At 40.5% G+C, this 21,951-nt stretch overlaps 1 protein-coding gene across 13 annotated transcripts in view; it reads right to left on the bottom strand.

Annotated features, from left to right (window-relative positions):
- The window catches only part of APBB2 (amyloid beta precursor protein binding family B member 2), a 335,703-nt gene that overhangs the window by 184,721 nt on the left and 129,031 nt on the right, over positions 1–21,951 (bottom strand). For 11 of the 13 annotated variants that reach the window (XM_081059386.1, XM_081059391.1, XM_081059395.1 and 8 more), the window contains one exon: positions 21,064–21,179. The gene's annotated coding sequence lies outside the window, so the exon portion shown is untranslated. Of the gene's footprint in view, positions 1–16,205; positions 16,259–21,063; positions 21,180–21,951 lie in introns of those variants that run through there. The other 2 variants (XM_081059397.1, XM_081059393.1) reach the window with 2 other exon arrangements.

Raw genomic sequence — 21,951 nt, 5'->3', positions numbered from 1 at the left:
AGCAGAAATCACGAAAACACTATTAAACACGTAAATGAATAAATAAGTCAATGCCCACTTGTATAAGTTCAGTATAAGATGCTGTGTACCTGTTGCCCCATTGGACATAAACACAGATATTTATATATACTAATTCAACTTTCTTTGTGTTCAGTACAAGATGCTATGTATTTTCCCCCATTGGAGATATATACACACACACACACACACACATATATATATGTATATATATATATACATATATATATATATATATATATTCAATTTTCTATATAATAATCCAATCTTCAATGGCTTTATTTTTGTCAACATACGACCCTGACCAAGAATGATACAGTAGATCATCTCACTATAATCGCGCCCTTATGTGTTCCACTTGTATTACTGTACCCATCGGGTTTCAAGTAGGAAACAGACAACACAATCAAATTGAATAATTTGAGGAGGGTTTGATTAAGGGATTATTTTTAAAAAAACAAAACCAAAAACGGTTGGCAGGGTAGAAAAACTACAAGGAACAATGTAGACCCCAGAACAAGTAAGAACAAGTTACCACCCAGGTCTGAAGGAAGGGAAAGCTGTGTACGAAGAGCGCACCACCCAACACAGCCACCATCTTCCACAGAGGTACACGGCCAGCTCTCCGCAATCCTGTCAAAACTGGCTGCTTCTTCTGTTCTCCCTGCCTGATCTTTGGCTATAATGATGAAAATGTATTCAATAGTAAGCTAAAGTTGTGTGTAACGCCTCTTTTTCAAAGAAACAGATTAAAAATCACGTGTTCATCCATTTAGAATATCGATAAAATTTTCTTTGAACTATACGTGTTTTAATTACTATCATCCCACCACTAAACTTTGTACATATTTCTATTACTATACTTAACACATGACATTAAATGTTTGTGTTTATCTTTTTTCCTAATAGAGGATAAATTCCTTGAAGAAAGAACTGCCTTACTTTATTTTCATTATTTTTTATTGAGGTATAATTAACAGAAAATTATACTAGTTTCAGGTGTACAGCAAAATGATTCAGTATTTGTATTTACTGTAAAATTATCACCACAATATGTCCAGTTAACATCAATTACCATACATAGATACAAAATCTTTTTTCTTGCGATGAGAAGTTTTTATGTACTGTTAAATGATGCCAAAGAAGGACAAAAGATATAAATAAAAATCAAAGAAGTTTACCTGTCTTCCCCAAATACAGTCCAAAAAGTCTGACACATTCTTCTTCTCAGTTTATCCCACTCTCTGTTCTGCCCACTCCCTCTCTGGACCTTTAGTAGTTCACTTAGTTCCATTCTCTTGCCCTGGCCTCAGCTTAATCCCACCCCACACCTTCTCCCAGGTCTATCTAATCCAGCTCCCCTGTGCCAGATAAACACTGCTCCATTCACATAATCACTCTCTTATCCCAAACATCCAGAATAAAGTTCTGTCAGCCACTGACAATCTAATACCCAACTCAGTCTAGAAGCTCTCATTACTCAGGTCCTTCATTACCTTCCAATAGCTACTGCTTTCCTGAAAACTCAAACCCAGTACAATCCTTTTAGACCCAACACTCTCTTGCTGTAACAAGTATTTTATAACACCTCCTTTACTATCTTGAAGTGAAGCTCATAGATAATATAACATATCTATACACATAAATTCTAGAAAAGGAGAAATTAAAGGAGAGATACATTTCAATAAGCAAATTCTCGGACCTGATGACACCAGCGGTCGTAACGAACAGTCATGAGATGCTTGCATCTATGGGTAGAATCACTGAGCGTGACAGCTATTAACGCAAAGTGACAGAGGCGTATGTTGTGTTGTCAACCCGGATATCATGATTTGCATTGTTGTCAAGAGCATCAATTTCATAATGCTGCACAACTCTTTAAGAAAATTCCCCCCAAATTAAATATATTTATTTATTAATTAGAAGGAGTATCCACTTCTGGAATGTATCGTGTATATTAAAGCCATAAAAAACACTTTGTGTTTAGAACTGCTAGACTCAGGAAATTATACACATGTTGTTCATCAACAAGAATATTTGATAGGGCATTTGCAAGCTTTGCAGGGTGAGACATTCTTTGTTACACAGTGTTGTCCTGGGTATGCAAGACATTTATCATCCCTGGTCTCCACCCCCAAAATGCAAGTAGTAGGTACCTTTCCACACTCCCTGAGGGATGCTCTAGACACCGCCAACCCCCAACTTTGAAAAGCCTAACCTCAGCCCAGAGTTCTCTCTTCCTCTCCTTAACTCATTCAATACTTAGGTCCTGTATGATCTTGAACCAATACTTAATGTCTGATGCGTGTCTTATTCAACTGCAAATTGTGGTTATCACCAATCTGACAGTTACTATGAAGATCAAATGAGATACAACAGGTTGCTTGCTTTGCTTAATGCCTGGAAGATACCAAACATTCGATAAATGCCAACTGCTATTACTCGTTATTATAATTTTTTCTTACACAGATCGCCTGTTTTCTCAATGAGGTTGTACACAAAGTGTCTTAGAGATCTTTGCACACTCACCATGAGCATTCAATAAACTTGGGTGGTCCACATCTTCTGTGTTCTCTCCCTGTCCTGTCTTGCCCTCTTGCGAAAATGTTTCACAAATAATAAGCTGAGTCCAAGAAAATAAAACTCAACAACCGTCAAACTTACTTTGAAAAATCCTTTAAATTGCCTACTTAGTACAATACACACAATTTCTGTTAAACAATTAAAGTGTGTAATTTTATAATGCACACATCATGAAAAGTATTTAGTAAGTATACGTATGTGAAACTTTTCAGTATTTTGTGTTTACACAGAGAAGAGAGTAGAGGTGTGGCATATAAAATTGCACTCTGTGGGAATAAACTTGATTTTATAATAACTTTTAAGATATAATTACTAGTAACAATTTCTTGCCATCTGCATACCTGGGTGCTGCATATTTGCTGTTGGGAGTCACTATTCTGGAAGAGCCTAAATTTATCACTTATAACTTAAAGCAGAGAGAAAAAAGCAATAAAAGTGCAGGGAACTAATTCTCTCTCTAATGTCTAAATCTTAAGCAAAAACACTAAAGGAGGTTGATTTGTGATTCCAGCTCTTTATCTTTTTGTTGTTGTTATTAACTGCCACTGCATTTTTTTTTTGTTTTTTTGTTTTTTAATTTATGTTTCAGTTAGAGTTTACATACAGTATCATATTAGTTCCAGGTATACAACATAGTGATTAAGACATTTATATACCTTATGATAAGGTGGTTGCCCCGATAAGTCTAGTACCCATCTGACATCATACATGGTTATCTAGCTCTTTATCTTACTTGATTCAATATTCTCAAAGCAAGAGTTCAAAACTAATTCCTAAAAGACTACCAAACAAAGAAAAGTAAGCGTAGAAGGGGGAAAACCCTGTTTCTTGAAATGAATCTCAGAGGAAAACACCAACAACTGGAAAAGAAATATTTTCAAGACAGAACTATAAATGTAGATTTGTTTCCATTCACAAGTTAACTTTATAACTCCTAACAAGATATTTCTTAAATGAAGCAAAAGCTTCCCCCACAAATATACTTGATCCCCATGTTTCATATTTCAAAGGCATAACATCTGCACTTTAGAAATAACAGCAATGGTTAATACTTGTGAGAAGTGTCGATTTAAAACATGCTGCTGGATAGCTGCGGAAGACGAGGCATTAATGGCCGTAATCAATAACCTCTGTATCCCTGCAATCTGCTCTGTGACTTGCAGACTCAGACCTAGCTGTGACGTGCTTTGGGCAATAGGTTAGCAAATGAGAGATGCAGGAGCTTGAAAAGCATGGCCCGTTTCCAGCCCTACAAAAAAGAAACAATCTGTGCTACTGCCACGAACACTAACCCAGGCTGGCCTGCTAGAAGGATGTTTGGGAAGAACCTGAATCCTCTTGGCTGAGGCCACCTTAGACCAACCTAAGCCAACTGACCATCAAACAAACAGGAGAGCGCTGTAAAGACCTGCACGCTGTACGTGCGGCTGCAGGCATGTGAGTGAACCCAGCACCGCCACTAACAATCACTCAGCCATCCTGTAGATACTAATGGTTACTGTGTAAGCCACTATATTTTGGGGTGGTTCCTTATGCAGCACTTTTGTGACAACAGATAAATCTGACACAACAACCAAAATGAGATAACAGAAGAGCCATTGGGATTAAACGTGAATCGATCCAGGGGAGGAATGATGCTAGGTGAGAATCCCACTGTAGGGAATCAAGTTTGGTTTTTGTGGTGTTTTTTTAAGGCTATCATATCTTACTTTTTATTTTAATTGAGGTAACATTGGTTAATAATATATGTTTTGGGTGTACAACATTGTAATTCAATATCTGCATACACTGGAGCGTGCTCTCCACCAGAACTCGAGTTTCCATCCATCATCATAGTGGATCACCATAGTGGATCTCCTTTACCCATTTCACCGTCCCCACCCCTCTCCCTCTCTGGTAACTACAATCTGCTGTCTGTGTCTATGAGTTTGTGGGAATCAAGTTCTTTCTTGGAGATTTATGCCCTCGCTAGATTACACAGGGCTGTCTTCACCAAGACACGCGGTATCTTTGGCCTCTGCTGGTGTTCATTCACAACACACAACCATGTACGTTTTGCACATTAAAATACCCTGTGACGGCAAATCTTAGGAATTTTTCATAAGGACAGAAAGGCAACATTATTTCTACTAGGAACAAAATCAGAAAAAAGTTAAATGTCCATCAATAAGAAACTGATTAAAGTATTACATCTATACAACTTTCACACCATCATAAAGTCAAAAAATTGTTAAGTTGAACCATCGAAAGTCGGGCAACTGTCTGTATATATTTTCTAATTCAGATGTGTGCTGTTCTTTCAAGTCTTGTGTTATTTTTAAAATCATCTGTTTACTTTCTTTTGAAATAGTATATTATAGTTTTCATTAAAAATTACATGAGATAGTCAACACCTTATTATAAAACAAGCTTTGTGTTAGATGATTTTGCCCAACTATAGGCTAATATGTAAGTGTTCTGAGCACACTTAAAGTACGTTAGGCTACGCTATGATGTTGGGTAGTTTTGATGTATTAAACGCATTTTTGACTTACTATATCAACTTACTATGGGTTTATTGGGACATAATGCCATCGTCGAGGAGTATCTATATATAATTTATAACACTTAATATCTCTCTTTCCCCAATTTGGAAAAGCTCCATGAAGCTAGGCACAATGTCTGTTTCATTAATCAATATAATCCTATTACCTGGCACATGGCAGATGTTCAATAAATAGCTCATAAAGGAATGTACTGAAAAGCTCATTAAAATGTTAACAGCAGTAATCTCTGGGTAGCAGGATTTAGAAAAATGTCTCCTAATGTTTTACATGTTGCTGATTTATGTAAATTTTTTATAACGAGTATGAAGCATTTTCACATTCAGAGCAAGAGTTATTTTCAATTTGGAAGAAGAAATAAAGTTTGTACATGAAGTTATATATGTACATACCACATAACTTTAAAAATAAAGAAAGAATAGCATCCCAACCCTGCTACGCTCACTGCATGTGCCTTCTATTCATAAATGAAGGCACTGGGGTAAAAGATGATAAAGCTGAGTTTTCTAAGGAGAACTAGGTTCAGAGTTGGTGAAAAGGAAGACAGCAATTACCCCCATCTGCTTTCCATGCAATATTTGATAGATTTTACTCTGTAGCTCAGAAAACACATTAATAGGACTTCTCGTGGTAAGAGGAAAGGATTAAAAAAGCAAAAACCCTGTTGTGATAGTTTGGCACTACATAGAAAATGGCTCACAATGCCTGCAATTTATGGAACAAAGATAACATCTTTTCATAAAATCTATACTCCAAGACATCACAAATACACAACCGAAAGAAGCTGATGGCAGTGATACAAAAAGCACCAAACACAACAATCCCAAACAAGAATGAGATGAAGCCTTCATTTGCTTACCTAAGCCCTCATCTATATGTTAGAGAAAACATAAGAGATGAACTGCCTCCTAAAGCAGATGGTCTCCTCCAATTCTTTTTTCTTTTTTCTAACAAGATAATTAAAGGAAACGAAAGAGCAAGGATCTTGTTAAATTGGCCAAGGAAAATGATCTCATCTGAAGTAGAATGCATGAGTTTTTGAGGAAAGAACTTCGAGCTTCCCCACAGAGCTGACACAGGTCATTTGGTAATGCCTATATTAGAAAGGAAAACCGTTCCCAGGGCAGTTCCCAGCCGTTCCCATTGACAGTATGAAACACCCTGGCAGGCCTTATTAACAGAGGCAAGAAGGTAGGCTGAGGGGTAACCGGCCCAGTAGAAAGAGCACTGGAACAGGAGTCAGAATACATGGGATTTGAGCTGATTTGTGATTTGGAGGAAACTCGCTCATGTTGTCACCTGTTCATTTTTCTTAGAGGAACCCATTATTCACTCTCCTCTCCTATCCTGGTAGTGAGAACAAAGGAGAGAATGAGAAACTATAACAGAAACTATAAATGGAAAATTGTTAGTTTATAATGGAATTTCGTTTCATTGCCAGATATAAAAATGCCATTGTGCCGATTTGTTGAAAATTAAAAATCAGGGGAAAGGGAAATGAGGATCCAGGTATTCTGAACCCAACAAAAGAAGAGACTATGCCCATTTCTGTTCTCTTCTAAGCTCTAAGATACTTTTTTGAGGGAAAGGAGAGGCAGGTGAAAGTAAACCTCAAAAGGTTTACTTTCTTGCAATGCAAGATTCCATGCCAGATTCTTGACCGAGATTCTAATCAAGACAGTGATAGGAGCCAAGGGTCTTTTAGGATCCTGGCTAGGATTCAGTCAGAAAGAGCATTGCCCCAAAATGTTACCACACATGGCTTGCCTACTGCGCCTGAATTTCTAACCAAAGCCCAGGGGACAATATTAAGTAACTAACAAGTATTGAGGGCTTCCTCTGGGCTGATCATAAACAGTGTGTACAATCTTCTCAGCTCCCACAAGTCCTGGAAGGTAGGCACCATTATTTTCCTTGTTTTACACAGAGGACACGGAGCTATAGCAATGTTAAGAAACTTGCAAAACTTCAAGCAGCTAATAAGCAGCAGGGCCCAGACTCCAAACCTGGTCTACTGATTCCAGAATCCTTAGTTTAACTAATTCTATGCTACTGTCTCTTCTAGGAAGTGGAAAGAAGGATGGAGTTGGTGAAACAGACTCAAAGATCCCATTTGCAGAGTTTATCAATCCCTCACACTGATTCCAGAAAGTGAGTGTCATCACCAAGCAGTTAGGAAATGGCTTCTCTTCAGCCATATCACAAAAGCATGTGGTCTTCTGATCTCCCTCCTAAGTCTCTCCTATTAATAGGATCTCTCCTATTTTCCCTGCACTCCTCAAATCCTTTCTCCTCTTTCCTTTGGACTTTTCTTTCTAACATCACTTCCCCAATCTCTCTCCATGAAAACCAAATCTACTCTGTGTTTCAACAATTACAGCTAAATCCCATTTCAACACATTATGTATATGAATCAATTCTTATTTTACCATATAGTGGCTTAGGAGACACTTAGCAATTTTCTTAATGATAACAATTTCTAATGTTTATATCTCATTGACGACTTATCAGGCATTGTCTTAATACAGCTTTATATATATTTATCATTTCAATCCTTATAACCAGCCTTTGAGGTGGGAACTATCATCCCCATTTTGTAGATAACAGTCAGGGAGATACTAAATAATTGCCCAAGGTCACACATCTAGCAGGCAGTGAAACTATTTTGTTTTCAATCTCTCTAAACTTCAGTTCTCTCATCTCAAAAATAAAAATAATATTTACTTTACATAGTTATTCAGCAGAAATGGAATAAACATACATAAAGCAGTTTAATTTTATATTCCTCCTTCTCCCTCTAGTATTCCTGGGATCATTCCAAGGTAAGATCCATAAATTTTTAATTAGATGAGAGACATGCTCAGTATTCTTTCAGTCATTTGTGAGACAACACCCCTTTGAAGTAAATATTACCACCCCCACTTTACAGATGAGAGATTAGAGAAATCACACATGGACACTCTGCTAGAGACTGAACCAGAAGTCAAACCCACATACGCATAATGTCTTCCCAATGGTTTTCGGGGAGCTTCAGGATGGAGATAGCCACGTCTTCCAGTTCCCTTGACCATCTCCATATAGCCATACACAGAGCAGTGCATAGCTCTATAAATTCCACATGCAACTAATACTTATGTAACATGCCAGTGTCACTTTTCCCTGAGAAAGCAAGATGGAGAACCATAATCAAAGATAAAAATGGGTGCAGTCATATTTACTGATTAATTAGCAACTCCTACACAATTACCAACTCCTATGATAAAAAATCAAAAGGGGGGGAAAAGAAGGGGGAGGGGAGGAGAATGGTGAGGGGATGGGGAGGGAGAGGGAGAGAGAGGGAGAGGGAGACGGAATGATGGAAGGAGAGAAGAACAGAAGGAGGGAAGAAGGGACAGAGGGAAGGAGGAGAGAAAGAAGAGAGAGAAATAAATGTCCCGGACTGGAGAAATGGTAATGAAACATAAACCTAAATGTTATCTCAGTGTTTCTCATCCACTTCAGGATTTGTTTTTTTCCACAAGGGTATCAGCTATTGATCTTGGAACAACCGGCTGTCCCTTCTGAGCCCTTCAGCTGGGACACTGGCCATCAGGATGACCCCTCTCAGAAAGGTAGCAGGAGGGAAGAAAACTGCACGCAGCCCTGACCCACAGGCTGAGGGCACCGCCAGGAACAGGGCGTTCCTCTCAACACAGCATGCCCACTCACAAAGAAACACCAGTGGTCTCCTCTATCTCTAGCCATGAACGGCTTTCCTTGTCAAAACACAAGGGCAGACAGGAAAGCGGAAGGCAGGCATCACTGCCAGGGAAGCTGAAACAAAGGTGGCCCCCGCAGTGCAGAACCACACCCATCACCTCTCATGTTCTTATGCTGGGAAGGGGACAAGTGCCGTAAAAGTCACAAACTATCTAAAAATAAACCTGTTTAGATCTACTGTGGACCCAATGCCACACTGAGACAGATGAGCCTGGGAGGGTCCAGAAACTCAGAAGTTGGTTAGGACACTTATTATACATGGATCTTTTCTCGAGTTTTCCCAGGTTAAGAACCACTGCACTAGTTGATCACAGTGAGAAAAGAGGGCTCTGTAAAAATAGATCATCACTCTCCCACCACATCTCCTTTCAACTTCCCTAATCCGGTTAGGCGGGCATCCAAGTGACGTCCCAGCCATCTCTGACTCTGTCCCTCCCCAGCCCCCATGACTCCCTGGGGCCCTGGCACCAGTGAGTCATGCTCACAAGTTCCTGGCATCTGTATTCTCCTCCCTTCATTTCCTCGGTCATCACCTAGCCCAAGCTTTTATTAACTCTCCCCGAGGTCTGCAGTGTACCTCCTGAATGGCTGCCTGCCCTCACTCCGGGCCTTCTGCACCCGCCCACAGATTCATCGTCCTAAGAGAATCCACCACCTTTATCACTGCGCTGCAGACCACTAAACGTGGGACTCCAGAGCCAGACCACCTGGGTTGGAATTCTGTCTGCATCACTTCCTATGACTGTCTCTTTGGGTACATCACCTAACCTCTCTGGGTCTCAGTTTCCTCAAGTGTAAAATGGAGATAATGGGAGTGCTTATGTCAAAAGTCTGTTGTGGGAATTAAACAAGTGAAGGCGTGTGAAGCCCTCAGAATGATAGGGGTACACAGTCAGTACTATATGCAAGTGTCGGTCGTCATCATTCGTATTTTAAGAGCTCCTCACTGGCTACCAAATAAAAGCTCACTCCATTGATAGACCCTTTCGAGATCTTCCACACACTGGCCCAAAATGGCTGGAACTAGCCCCATCTTGTCCCTAATCTCTGTGGACGTAGCCCTTCCTCTACCTCCTAATCTCAAAGGGGCGGCAGACTGGGCTCTGCACTCTTACTGCACCCACTGAAAACATGCACCTTGCCAGCTCCCACTATGTGCTCTGCTGGGGACGCCCTGCCTCTTGGCAAACCCTCACTAATTCTCAAAGACAAAAACACTTATCCCACCTAAGGCACCGCCATCAAGAATTCCAACAGAAGGCATCAAAGATGTACATGCATCTAGCAGGTTTTGTGGTCCTGTCCCTACCTGCCCAAGACATAACCTTTCCCCCTCTCTGGGCTTTCAGTCTCCTCTCGAGAAAATGCAGCATCTGAGCAAACGGTGTATAAGGCCTTCTTCTGAAGGTCCCTGAGGCAACACAAACCATGTTTCCTCAATCCTTTGGAACAATCTTTCATTAAAGAAGAAAAGGGTGCATATGTTTTTATTTTTTAAATGAATGGTGTAAATTGTTTTAGCTGTCAAGTGCGAAGGTTATGAAAAAAGTGGAATTTTACTACAGAATGTCTAAAATCCCTTTCTCTTTACAGTTTGTCAACCGTATGTCCCTATTTTCCTAACAGCTTAGAAGATTATTTTCATTTTATACCTGATATTACCTCCACGACACATACCACAGAGCCACTTCTATCTTCCATGTGGAAAACAATGCACTGAGGGCTTGCATTGAGTCCAAGACAGTAAAAAAGAAAATCCAAATTAGTTCCCCCACCCCTCTTTTCAGCAATCGAGAATTCCAGAATAAATAGTTTTCCATAAAAGTACAGAACCAGCCTCCAAATTTCTGGAAATCACCAGGGTGAAACTTAGCCATAAAAAGTTTCAAAAGTAGCAGAAAATTTAATAATACCATTACCCTGAAATCCAATAAAGCCTGTTGGAGCTTCACATTTTTAAGAAATCAGACTATTTACGCTATTACCCTTAGTACTGCTATCATCTCCTATGAAGCCATAAATATACACAGTGTAGTTCCCAGAACACTGACTAAGACGATCATAAAAAAGGCCATCAGGAAGATACTGGCCATGACGTATGTCTCTACGGTGCGAGCTACAGCAGGTTCACACAGACAAGTTCATTTATTTTGAAAATTGCATTTCTATATCCACAACTCATCACTTTCAACTGTGAACAACATTTAATACAAGTTAGAACGTCCTTTTCAGAGACGGTTTTCACACAGGCTAAAGGTCATACTGAACATCAAGGAAAATTTATAAGGCTATCACAGCACACAGGGAAAAGCTTATAACATTTGTATCTTCATATTTGCTTCAGCTGGCACTGCATTCAGCTTTAAGTATCAGAACACCTAACAGTGGGTTCAACACACAGGAAGTAGTTGGAAGGCCCAGGGCGCTGGTGTTCGTTCAACAGGAACACTGGTAGAGCCGGTATCTCCATGATGCTCTTGGCTTTTCCTTCATGTTTGTCACCTCATGGTGACAAGAGGGCCGCCGTGCATTCTGACATCTTACCAGTATTCAAGGCAGAAAGCAGGGCAAAGCAACAGAGGGCACTAACAGGCTCATTTGCCAGGTTTTATCAGGACAATAAGTGCTTTCCCAGGAATCCCACCTCTATCCCGGTGAGCTTATTCTTAGGGCTCACCAGCCAGAGATAGGTCCCACAGACACACTAGCTACAAGGAATGCTGGGAAGTCAGGGGTCAGGACTGGTATGTCGGCCTAGACCATCACAATCTACTGTCTGAGGCTGATCACCATGCTACCTACCCTGAATGAAATCCAGGTCTGTTAGCAAAAACGGCGCAGGCTATGGGTACTGAGCGGGCAATTCGCTGTGCCTCCATTTTGAGTCTTCATCTTGAGAATAAGAAAGTCACTCAATAAATTGAGAAGATAATTATAGTATTTCCAAAAAGTTTTCTGCTCCTCATCTCAAAAGCATCTATTACATATAAAAGAATATTTTTAAAATTCCAATGCCTATAAAAACAAAAACTGTTTAATCTTTAGGCTCATACGCTCTGAAATCTATAGATCTATCTATGTATCTATCTACATACAGGTATAATTGGCAAAGAGCTAAAAGGTGAAGTCTTGCTGCTGTGTATTCCGATCACAACCTGAGTACTAAAAAGTGCTACCTGAAGTGAGGTTCACCTTTCCCCAGGCAGAAAGGCCATGTTAGCTGCGATACAAAATGCTCAGATGCCAGATAGGAAAGAAGCATCCCAAATGTACTTTCCCTTCCCTGCTCTTCCTCTGTTCTCATCCACTTCCCTGCCCCTGCCTGATCAGACAGGTGCATCTATTTAGCACCCTGGATCTCCCATGGGATGCTGGCACCCACCTACCTGATGTTCAGTGGCTTCCCACTGCTCTTAGGAAACAACCTAAACTCTGTACCAAGGCCCTCAAGTCTGATTTAACCCAGCTTCCTTCTCCAACCTCAACTCCCACCAAGCCCTGCCATGCCCACTGCTGGGCCACCTTGGCCTCCTTCCCATCCCTTGATCTGTCCCTATTTCTATGGAGTGGAATGCTCTTCCCTCAGTTCTTCACATGGCTGGGCTTTTCCCATGCTTCAGATCACATGTCAAGCATTACTTCTTCGGGGAGATTTTCCCTATGTCACCCTGTCATGTGGGCCCTGCCCAGTAACTTTCCATCATGCCACGGGTTCCTCCACAGCATGCACCACAATCAATAATTATCTTCTCCTGAAGTCCAAAACAATAGGAAAATCTCTTTACCTTTAACCAAGCCCCAGTTACCAGGATAGGATGGCAGCAGGTATACATGATTTACCCGAATCATACTGGATTTATTGGTATCAAGTTCCAAATAAACAAATAAAAGTTTAAGTTCCAAAAGAGTAACTTAAACTCTTTGGGAAATTTCTTGTATCCTGGGAGATGGGCATCAACTTTTCCCATAATTGGATACCCCTAAGAAAGAATTCAAAAGAGAAAACAAATGTAATCCCATGGATTTAAGTATTGTCCATAAACCTAAAGAGAAAGAATGACTAAAAAGTGTAGATATACCTTTAATAAAGCATTATTGATAGAATATTCAATATGCTTGCTACTTTCTATTTATATATTCTATCTATCCATCCAAACACATATATATAAATAAACATATACACTCATAAAAGAAAGGTCTAGAAGGTTCAAAGGCTAACAACAAACTGACCTATCTTGTGACTCTGAAATATGCCATGTCATTCCTTCCAGAATTTAATGAGTTTCATTTTGCAAGAATTTTTGTGGCCTTTGTTCAGGTCATCAGAGTTCACGTCCCTGGAGAACAACTTCAGGTTTGCGTAAAGGAGCAAAGTGTCTAGGAAATCTGGAAAAATATCTCTATTTGCTTTAGCTTCAAAATTGTCCCATAAAGTTACATATTTCTCTTCTTTCCTTTCTGGAGGCTGCTCCCAGAAGATAGGTCTTAAGCTCCCGAAGTTTGGCTGGGGCATTTCCTCCTGGCCACTCGGATAGCAGGAGCTGTCTCAGCCACCCGCTCAGACAACACATTTTTCTCATCTCCCTCTGAATGACAGCCTCTCCGCATATATAGAAGGGACCATTTCTAACCTACTGCCACCATCCAAGCCCTCTCCATATGGAGTATGGTAAAAGGCTGCTCAGAACCTCCTACAGTTGTTATCCTACAAAAGCAGAGCATGAGATCCGCAGGTACTCACCACTCTCTACAAACAGGTTTCCTTGGAATAAGAAAGCTAGTCTATGGAAAGAGAAAAAGAAAGTCGTATCTGGTTCCCTCTGAGGACTATTCTGCCATGTTTCCTGGTCTCATTCCACCACCTACACAGATATCAAACAGTCCTCTTTCCAGGGTGTTAATTCCTACTACTGAAGACAATGTAGGGCTTCTTGGTTCTGCACTCTGTTTTTGCTACCAAAGTGGAAAGTGCTAGACCCAGAGCATCCATGTGAAGAGTCGACTTCTTTATTACAACAAAATAAAATTTCAAATCTCCACCTCAGAAGAAGTAGATTACAGAGGGGGTTTAAAAAAAGAAGAAGAAATTTACAAATGGGATTGTAATTTCAATTATGGAATTTTAATTTCTCTATTCAGAGAAAGATAAAGATAGGAAAGTAACCTTTCTTTACTACTATTAATATCAAGATATAATCTTATTTATTAAACATGAAAACGAGCTCTATATTTATGGGTATCTGAAAACTATTGTCAGGAGACAGGCCTCAGATAACCCATTTCATAGGCTGCCCACTTTTAAATCCAGAGTTCTAGGCCCAAGGGCTCCATTTCCTTTTTTCTTTTTTAACTTTTATTTATTTTAAGTCTGTTTTTCCAGGACCCATCATCTCCAAGTCAAGTAGTTGTGGAGGGCGCAGCTAACAGTGTCCTATGTGAGGATCAAACCAGCAACCTTGGTGTTACGAGGTCCGTGCTCTAACCAACTGAGCCAACCAGCCACCCCTCCATCTCCTATTTTAATTAAACTCCCCAAGCATTGCCATATGAAACACCTGTCAACTTAGCTCTTTAAAGAATCAGATTTTTAGCTTTAAAGAATCAGATTTTTAGCTTAAAAACCAATACAAACTACTGTATTTTGCTGTATATAATGCACTCCAGGGTATAATGTGCACCCACATTTTTGGCCCAAACTTTCAGGGGGAAAAAAATCTTTTGTTTTAATTTTTTAATTCAAAATTTTATTTGTTTACATTTAGGAACTTGTTTTTTGTATTATAAAGGAATTTTAGCATTTAATTTTTAACATGTTATGGTACAAGAAATTTTATGTAACAAATAACTACAAAACACAAGAGCAGATACAAGGTACAAGAAATTTTACGTACCGGTAACAAATTTACGATCATTACACATCATAGAATTCTTCGACATTGCAAGTTTGTTGTAAGTTCAACAAAACCGATTATCATATTCTTGCGTATTATTCTGCATACAGATATCGTTATTGTTTTCTAAAGTTATACTTTTAACTCATAAGCATAAATAAAAAGAATTAAAAACATTTATATAGATATGGAATTAGTACTACCCGTGTCTAATAGGCACACTTATTTTTCCTCTCACAAATTTCGGCAAGGAAGTGAGCATTACATATGGTAAAATGCAGTACATACAAGTTACATTATCAATAAAATCAACCTGACATCTTTTTTCATTTGCATCACATCTATTAAGGTGGCTGATTTTGGACCACTGAACAGATAAAAAAGTTAAGCCTCACTAATTAAGAAAAAGCAAGGAAATGCAAATCACAACAATGAAGATAGCATATCTCACCTATCCTATTGGAAAGTGTTTTTTTCTGTTTCCAGAGTAGGAGGATGTGGGCAGTCCTCACACAAGGACGATAGAACAGAAATAGATAAAACTTCTCCAGAGGACAGTCTGGACGTGTGCAGCAATGTCTTTAAAATGTGTAAGCACAACCCTTTAACTTAGCAATTTAACTCCTGGACATTTTTTAAGGAAAAAAAATGAGTTATGAGCCATGATTAATCTGGGATAGCAAAAGACTGGAAATAAGCTAAATGTTCAACAATGGGTGATGGTTAATTATGTTACATCCATGCAGTGTAATGAACTATAAGATCATTAAAACTCACATAGGGGAAGAACACTTAATAATATCAGACATTTCCATGATGGATTATGTGACATAAAGCAGGTCATAACATAGGATGTACAGTATGATTGCAATAATTAATGCCTAATATAAAGGTACAGGGGCATGCACAGCCACACAGAGATTATAGAGACACATGCAAAATGGTAAGGATATTCTTTTTCCTTGTGTTTTTTGGTATTTACACATTTTCTAAAATAAACGGATCTTTCTTTATTTTCTCTTGGACAGAATAAAAATCTAATCAGTGTTATTTAAAAAATCTTGTTGCCGTTAACCTTTCCCAACTCCTACATGGAATCTTATTACTAACACTGTGAGGCTCCCCATGGGCTCGTCTGCTGCAATCACCTGTGCCTGGGCAAGCCTGCAGGACTTCCTCCCACAGCAGGAAAAGCGATTAAAACCAGAGCAGAAAGTCCCTCTCGGGACACCACGTCGTGTCCTGCCTGTTCCGGGCAGTGAGACCAGCTGGCTGTTAATGACCTTGAGCACTGCTCTCAGGCTCCTGGTCTTAACCAAGTTCCAAACGTGTGCTCCTCGAGCCCTAGCTAAGTTCAGAACTACCTCCACCAAACACCCTGCAAAAGCCAATTCTGCCCAAGCACACTCACCAGAATCGCATGCTCTCGAGGCCAGGGCTCCTCCTCAAACGGAGAGTTGAAACCTATTAATGGACGGTGAAAATCCATTTAATAGGCCCTGACTAGCATTTTTTAACCACCGTAAAAGTTCCTTCTCCTATCAAGGTGAATCAGCCTCTGCATTCACCTGCTTTCACTGCCTCCCTCTGGAGCGTTACATAAATAAGCTCACCACAGGCTACGCTCCTTCTGAGTTGCTATGAAAGCAAATGTCCTTGTCTAGAAAGATATTTATGGCACTTGGTTGGGGAAACACAATGTACAACATTATCCCATGTCTGTGGCTAAACAGAATAAATAAATATAGTAAGGGGGAATGGCTGAGGTACAGAAAAGTATTCAACGAAACGTTAAAAGTAGTTATCGCTTGGTGTGTAGGGTTTGTGAAGACTTACGTTCTCTTTTCTTCATTTAAAATTTTTTCTATATTAAACATGCGTTACTTGTATGTAGTCTAAAGTGTTGCTACTATGGCTATATTACCATTACTCTTTCTACACGAAGTGCTCTCCTACAGGGCCTTCACGTTACCCGTGGTTACCAGGTTTCACAGTGGGTAACAGAGGAGACAGATAGGTGTCAGCATGCTTCATGCGGAATCTTCTCGGCCTTGAAGACCCGTATTACCAACAGCTGTGGTGGGAGAACAGGTGAGTGAGCACCATCTAAATAAGTGATCGCCAGGTCACTAGAAAGCCCGGGGGGGGGGAAGGGCACAGACATGGGGGACAGAGAAACCTAGGCTCAAAGTGCAACTCTGCTCTGACAAGTTTCCTACTACTGTAAGCCTCATCTGTGAAATGAGGATAAAAAGATGAACTTCCAGAGTTCATCAAGTTCAAAGTGAAAAACTAGCAAACTCAGGACACGGTGTATGGCATGGAGGAGGAACACAAACAAAACCAATGCCTTTCATCCTCAGTGGGAGCGGGGAAGGAAGGAAGGAAGGCCAAAAGAAATAATCATAAGTGCCTGTTACTGATTCAGCCTCAGAAATAGCAATTTCTGACGTGCAGAATGGGAGGAGCACCCACCCTCTGTGTGAGAGTGCGGGAGAGCCAAGGGTGGTGAGCAGCACACGTACAACACACGGCTGCCCTGGAGGCCCGGATTATGCCCCCTTGGCCGTGGCCCACGCAGACTCTGCCAAGTACTCTGGAAAATGCTTTCAGGGGATTCCAGAGGTCAGTTATTATCCAGTCCCCCCCTAAGCCCATGGTGATTCCACAAATATCTGAGCATGGACCACAGATAAAGCACTGTCCTCACACAGAGATGACAAGAGGGAAATGAAAAAGAGTTCAGTGGCAAAGTTTAAAGCACACACACATGCCAAAATATAAAGAATAATTTGGGACACAAGCTTCAGGAGGGAAATTGAAGAGCCACAGGGGCCTGTGCTGCCAGCTGGGAAGCGAGGGGGGCTACCTGGGAAAGAGGGCAACACGGCTGCACCCTCAAGTCAGAGTATGGGTTTAGCAGGTTGTCAAAAGATGGGTCCACATTCCAGAGAGGGAACAGCATGGACAACGGCACAGTGATCCGAGGGCAGATGGTGGGTCTTGGCAGGAGCACCCCCTTAGGCTAGCGTAAGATATCTCTTGAGGAATACTACAAACAGCAACAGGAATAATTATTAATCATGAGTAATGGGTATTAAAGTAAGGAATAGTGAAAGAAAATGTTGAGGGCTCAAATGTCAGGGTGACCTTCTGGACCCTGACAGTGGGGATGTGTTAACATTCTTGGCAGGGAAGTGACGTGACCAGAGCTCTGCTTCAGTTAGATTCATCTGGCTTTTATGAATGAGTCAAATATGCTGGGCGGGAGACTTCTGGCCAGAGATCGGGAGACTACTGCACCAGCCTCGATTCTCACAACTGGGGTTAGAGCACAGCTGCAGCCATGCAAAAGAAAAGAGTGGTGCAAGCAAAACATCAATAAGGATGCAATCATATTAGCAATTCGCAGGATAATTTAACTCTAGTCCTAACACAAGCACAAATATCTGTATGAAAAGTCGGGAGAGGTCAGCTCTAGCTCTTGACTTCTTATTTTGGTGATCAATGGATGCCATTCCACATTCCACCAAAGAACAGCACCCTATCCTGAAAGAAGATAGCCTTGAAAGGCAGAACAACGATCCCAAAACCGAAGGAAAGAAAATCGAAACTCTGAGTTGCCATGTGAGCCTCAAACAATTCAGAACACAGCAGTATGTACTACCAACTCCTGACTGATAGGTCTGACCACACTTAATGACAAAATTATACACTCCAGAGAATTGTTTCCAACTGAAATAGATTCTCTTCTCCAAGGAACGGTGTGGCCCTGTTGAGAGCCAGGCCTAGCCCACAGGCCCCAAGTCATCTTAGACTTCTTGTCTTAAGTGACAGGACACTGAGCAGCTAAGCCACTGAGTGGCCACTAAACAAGGTCAGCTGGAGGTTTCAACAAGCCAAACTTATTTAATAGTCTGGAGAAGGGAGGTACAAATGGGAGAAGGGGAGAATGGAAAACATACCACATAAAATAAACGGTGGTTTTAATGCACTGGACTAAGGGATCAACACTACTGGGGGGAAAAATGAAATGGAAAGTACAAAAGGGTGAGAATCACATTCTAGTTCCAGGAAAAGACATTTCAAGCAACATGTTATACACACACACTGCAGGCCAAGGAACCATCCTGTGCACCCCATGGAAAAGGCAGCCACTCACCCTCCTTCCCACCAGAAAAAAAATCACAAGTGATACACTCAGCAGAGGCCTGAGGTAGCAATCACAGCCGTCTCTACTCTGGGGATGGCTAGCGAGTTCCTGGCACCCAGCAAGGGTAAGATAAGAAGACAGTGTTCTCCTAGAGAGTTCTTGGTAAGAAATAAGTCAAGTGAAAAAGAAAGCTTCCTTTCAACTATTTGACAGCGCAAGACTTTGCAGCTTGGAGCCCTCTGGAAAGCTCTGGAGAGGAGAGGTACGATGGATCATTCACCAAAATGATGAAAAATGAGGATATCCACATTTGAGAATTTTCCAAGAAAATTTACATCTTCCACTCCAAGAGCACAAATTTTAGAATTTTGACCACTTGAAAGAATTTCCTTAAAATATACTAGATTGAACCATATGAAATAAGCATTTTGGTAGACAGAACAGGTCAAATAGTAACAATTTCATATCGTTCAATCATAATACGTGGCTTCCAACTTTCTTCTATGGCAGGGTAGGCAAAAAAAATTTTTAATAGGCTAGATCATAGATATTTTAGGCTCTGAGGAGCAAGAGAAAAAACAGAGATTACGTAGGTATTTATATAACCATTTAAAATGCAACCATTTAAAACGATAAAAGCCATTGTTAGCGCCTATAAAAACAGGCCTGGGCTGGATTTGGTTCATGGATATAGTTTGTCAACCTCTATTCTACAGTATAAAGGTAAACTTTTTTCACTATGAAAAAATTTTCATAGTTTCACAGTTCCACTCTCATAGTGAAAGTCACTTTCATAGTGGAAATTTTCACTATGAAAATTGCTCATTTTAGAGTAACATAGGAATTCCCTTAGAGCAGGGGTGTCCAAACTGTGGCCTGCGGTCCAACTGCGGCCCATGATCCATTTTTTATTGGCCCGCAGCAAATTCCAAAAATATATTTAGTTTACTTAAATAAATCAGGTGAGGCAATACATATTTCACCTCGAGTGAGTGGCCCGGCTGTTTGTGTATTTTACCACATATGGCCCTTGGTGAAAAACGTTGAAAAAAGTTTGGACAGCCCTGCCTTAGAGGTTACGAAAGTCTATGTGTGAAAGCCATCTATCCCACCCCTGCCAGCGTTGGTCTGAATCCACACTGTTGTCAGCCCCCTTTCCACTGCTGCTCTTAACCATCTGGCTTATGTTAGAAGCAATTGTCTTGGTGTGAGCTTGAGGGTGGTTCTAACTTTCCTAGGAAGAAAAAACTGAACTGTACAAGGAAAGGGGCTTTAAAGGTGACTACAAACAAGCATAACTATGCACAGAATACGGGAGCAAGGGCACACTGGGGAATTACCTCAAACACGCCCCACCAGATTTGAAGCCAAAATTCTACGGGGCCACAGGGAAGCAACAAAAACAAATAATAAACAGCTGGTTTAAGGCTGATAGGCTAAGAGGAGCAAAAAATAAGTATGAGACAAACTCTCCTCTATAGAAGAGACATCATTAAATGGACAATAATCATTTTCCCCCTAAGTTCATCAGGGGTAGTAACAAACAGGAAAAGACTGCGATTCCCATAAGAGATTACTGGAAACACTTAAGTGCTGTGAGACATTGATAGTCATCATTGAGGGAATCAAGAATTTCTTCCTTTGGACAATGTTAAGAGCTAAGATTCTCTCCCTAACACTTATTCAACACTGACATACTCAGAGGACCTCTCTTCTAGCTCCATGCATTTTTTTATTTCAAAAGAATTAACACAATCAGTAGAAAATATTTTTAATTTATGGCATTGCTATTCTTTCGAATTTTATGTATTGTGATGAAAAAGGAAAGCTGAGGGGCAAAAAAAACACTGTACATGACTGGATGCCCTGAAACAAAAAAGGGAGATTACTGACATATACTGCTAGTTTTACAGGGCCACTGGATTATAAAAATCCTAATTTAGATAAGATTTCTCATCATTCGATATGAAAAACTTAACCTAGAGCGATTTCTTCTCCAGCATTTCTAAACACTGTCAGTTAACTCTTATAACCCTACAGCAGTTCAGTACTCCACCATATTCTACAGTGAAAATTAAAGGGGAAAAAGAGAGAGAGAGACCAATCACATACGTACACGAGCTGCCTGGACGACAGTGAGCCTCTGGGTACCGTCTGCCCATAGCGACCAGTCAGCACATTAGCAAGGTCCTCAGCAGTTTCCAAGCACTCAGGAAAGAATGAGATGGTTAGCTGTGGTGGGGGGAGGAAATAAAAAAGCAGAAGCAAAACAGAGATTTAGAATAATGACTGCATTTTTTTCATTAAAATGCTAATGATGACCACAAATTTCCAGATAACTACATGTATGAATTATTCATAGTCACAAAGGAGATGAAGTCTTCCTGTCACTGCAGGCAGGCACAGAGCTCGCTGATGATTAGCATGTGGCCCCTATAATGAGTGGGACAGAAGTGCAGGTCACTGAAAGTCTATCCATCAGGGCTGGCCTCGCTGGCCCTCTGTAGAAGACCAGGCAATCCCAGCCATATTTCGTTGATGCTCTTTCATCTCACTCTTCCTTAATGTCAAGGAACAGCACTAGCCTGGTTCTTTGTTGTAACATCTGAACTAATATCCTGAAAAACTTCAAAAGCTTAAATGGAAAAATACGTTTTCTGTTATCGGGTAAATAAGACATCCAACTAAATTTTAAACATTTTTTGTTGAAGCCTAACATAAATATAGAAAAGTATACATACCTCAAGTGGACAGCCCCACGACTTTCCCTAAACTAAACACACACCAGATCAAAACCCAGAACATAATCAGCACCCGGAAGCTCCCTTTATGCCCCCTCCCAGAGGTCACCACTGTGCATAGAGTACTTTTGCCCATTTTTGTAAACGCCAAATTGAGTTACCATCATTACTAATTTCTCATTGAAAAACCACATGCTGAACACCTACTCCACGCTAAGCACTGTGCTAGACACTGGGGGTCCCGAGGAATAAGACACAGTCTC

The sequence above is a fragment of the Rhinolophus hipposideros genome (genome assembly GCF_964194185.1).
Source record: "Rhinolophus hipposideros genome assembly, chromosome: 1".
Lineage (NCBI taxonomy): Eukaryota > Metazoa > Chordata > Mammalia > Chiroptera > Rhinolophidae > Rhinolophus > Rhinolophus hipposideros.
The sequence above is the reverse complement of the archived record's forward strand: the minus strand, read 5'-3'. Positions and strand labels throughout refer to the sequence as shown.